Source organism: Salvelinus sp. IW2-2015, unplaced genomic scaffold (assembly GCF_002910315.2).
Source record: "Salvelinus sp. IW2-2015 unplaced genomic scaffold, ASM291031v2 Un_scaffold2426, whole genome shotgun sequence".
Classification (NCBI taxonomy): Eukaryota; Metazoa; Chordata; class Actinopteri; order Salmoniformes; family Salmonidae; genus Salvelinus; species Salvelinus sp. IW2-2015.
Genome location: NW_019943747.1, coordinates 112,434 through 115,439, shown reverse-complemented (window position 1 = coordinate 115,439; position 3,006 = coordinate 112,434). Strand labels below are relative to the sequence as shown.

The 3,006-nt window shown below is 47.8% G+C and overlaps 2 long non-coding RNA genes across 2 annotated transcripts; one reads left to right on the top strand and one right to left on the bottom strand.

The window, feature by feature from the left end:
• The first annotated feature begins 306 nt into the window (after nucleotides 1–306).
• Nucleotides 307–744, top strand: LOC139025253 (uncharacterized). The gene is made up of 3 exons (XR_011476736.1): nucleotides 307–380; nucleotides 411–455; nucleotides 596–744. It is a non-coding gene; the product is annotated as an uncharacterized lncRNA (long non-coding RNA).
• An 862-nt stretch (nucleotides 745–1,606) lies between these two features.
• On the bottom strand, nucleotides 1,607–2,973 carry LOC112073927 (uncharacterized). The gene is made up of 4 exons (XR_002894641.2): nucleotides 2,904–2,973; nucleotides 2,621–2,711; nucleotides 2,052–2,338; nucleotides 1,607–1,908 (listed from the first exon to the last, which is right to left on the bottom strand). It is a non-coding gene; the product is annotated as an uncharacterized lncRNA (long non-coding RNA).
• Between the last annotated feature and the right edge of the window lie 33 nt (nucleotides 2,974–3,006).

Below are 3,006 nucleotides of genomic sequence, written 5' to 3'. Positions count from 1 at the left end.
ACGGTCAACTTGTTTAGAGGGGAATTTCACCAGAAGCAGAAGTTTTGATAAGATCTTCATCGTTTCAGATTGACAGATTTAAGAGAATAGAGATAATACAAATAACAAAACATTTCCACAGTATTATGACAGAGTTCCACAGTGTATTATGACAGTGTTCCCACAGTGTATTATGACAGTGTTCCACATGTTGAAGAGTTCCCACAGTGTATTATGACAGAGTTCCACAGTGTATTATGACAAGAGTTCCCACAGTGTATTATGAAAGTCCCACATGTATACAGTTCCCACAGTGTATTATGACAGGTTCCCACAGTGTATTATGACAAGGTTCCCACAGTTGTATTATGACAGAGTTCCCACAGTGTATTATGACAAGAGTTCCACAGTGTATTGTATTTATGCAAGAGTCCACAGTGTATTATGACAGAGTTCCCACAGTGTATTATGACAGAGTTCCCACAGTGAATTATGACAAGAGTTCCCACAGTGTATTATGACAAGAGTTCCCAGTGTATTTATAAGACAGCAGTTTAGTGTATTATGACAGATTCCACAGTGTATTATAGAGTTCCCACAGTGTATATATGACAAGAGTTCCACAGTGTATTATGACAGAGTTCCACAGTGTATTTATGACAGAGTTCCCACAGTGTATTATGACAGATATTCCACAGTGTATTATGACAGAGTTTCGCACAGTGTATTATGACAGAGTTCCCACAGTGTATTATGACAGAGTTCCCACAGTGGTTATGACAGAGTTTCCACAGTATTATGACAGAGTTCATTACATATTTCCACCCTGTTTTTTGTACAACATAACATATACTACCGGTTATGTCTGATGACTTGACTCTCTTGCATGATTCACTGTTCCACATGACATTACCAACATTAACTATTATACAACTCTATAGCTCTACTCTATTCACAGGAGGAGAGAAAGCATCACACAGATCCTTAGATACAGTGGCAGAGTCAAAGGTTGGCCCTCCGGTGGATGTAGTACTAACTACAGGTACAGCTGTAGTGTTGGGGACAGAGGCGTGCTGTAGAGCTCACAACCACCCCCCACAGAGTCCTTTCACTGAGCCCAGACACACACCCCACGTGCCTGCCTGTCAACTACCACCAGCTCTACCTTCTTTGAACAGCAGGTGGCGCTGTACTCAACCCGGGTCACGTTCTCGCCCCCGGTGCCCACCTCTGTAGAAGTGTTCAGGGCCCGTTGCCCTGGCGCAGGGTGACTCGGTCGATGCCAGTCCCTTGGCACCGTCGTCAGATTGCAGGAGAGCTGCCAGTAAAGAGGCACTGCAGTCAGCCGGGCAGTTGGACGAGACACTGACCACCCCACACTGGGGGAGTGGAAATCTGTCACCTGAGGAGGGGGGAGACCAAGAGAGAGCGATAGAGAGCTTACGTCAGACAACTGAAGTAGTGGTGGAGGTAGAAACCATCTCTAACCTGTAGAGCTTGTTACATTCTTATCAGGGCCATGAGGGAGAGAGGGATATGAGGAAAGGAGGCCAGACCCATTTTAGAGTTTTGGAACATGACCCTACCTTGCTAAGACGCATATCATTTTGAGTTTGACATGACCCTTACCTTGCTGAAAACAGAGAGACGCAGGATGGCGTAGTTCAAGTCTGCTGCTCCAGGCGGACTCTGCCTCGATGGTCAGGGTGACGTCCGTTCCCGATGGGGTGCTGGCGGGCGCCGTGAGAGTCACCGTACCGTTGGCGCGCTCCGCCTCCGGTCACAACGGACACACTGGCGGGGAAGGAGGAGGTGAACCGCGGTCGTTCGTGGCTCGGACGGTAAAAGTTCCTCCTGTTCCGTTGGCCATTGCACGCTGAAGGGGACAGAGATGGTAGAACCGGGTTCTAGAGTACTGTCAGCCTGGGCCTGGAGAGAGAAGAACTTCACTTTTTAACAATAAGACAGTGTCCAAAATGCCATCCTATGCCTTGTAGTGACTGCTTTTCATCAGACCCTAGCGGCCAGGTCCAACGGAAAAGGATGCAATTTCAGAGTTCTACAAGACTGACCGTAACAGAGATGCTGGAAGTCTTTATCTGAGTGGAGGCCTGTCTCTGAAGAGGCTGGTGATGATTTGTGGTGGCGCTATTGCTCTCTCCCTCAGACGCACCACAAACTCCCCCTGTGGGACTCTGGCCACGGTAACCAGGAAGTCCCCGCCGCGCCGGTGCCGCTAGCGATTGCAGGGGCTTCCGTTGACTTCTGACTCCTGACCCCGAGGCCTCGACCAGGGCCACCGCCGCTCACAAGTGACAGAGTCACCCCCGTCACAGACACCAGCAGGTTATGTTATCGCCTGGGAGGGGGGGGGGGAACCGGTGGGTGAAGAGAGACATGGAGGAAGAGGAGAGAAGGGGAGGAGAGTGAAGTGAACAGAGGAAAAGAGAGAGTAAGAATGAAGAGAAGGGTAACGGAGCGAGGGAGAAAACGAGTGAAACAGAGAGGTAAGGTGAAGTAGAGGAAGAGGAAGTTTATTATTTTCTCTTTACATTATTTGAAACTACTCTGCTGTGATGCTGTGGAAGATGAAGATGAAAAGCCGGTACTGAAGATGGTTTCTTCTGTTATTTATTGTTACCTGTGAGAGGACGGCCCTCTTTGAGGCCAAAGTCTCCATGAGCGCCCCGAAAGCCTCCACAAATGGTAGCCAAAATTAACAGAGCTCTGACCTGAAACACACACAGCACGCACTTTAGATAATCATTATTTAAACAATTCTATATAGAGAATAAAGATAGATATGTAAATGTTTGTGATGAGGAGGGGAAGTCCAGACAATGGAACTACGTCTGAAATGGAACCCTATTCCATATAATAATCACTACTGTTGACCAGGGATCAGGGCTCGCCACTGTACTGACCTATGACCTTCAGTGAGTAGGACTCTACGGAGTTAAGACTTTATTTCCCATAATCCTGTGTTGTGTGTGGTCAGAGGACGCGGTGTAGTTCCCATCTTTCTCT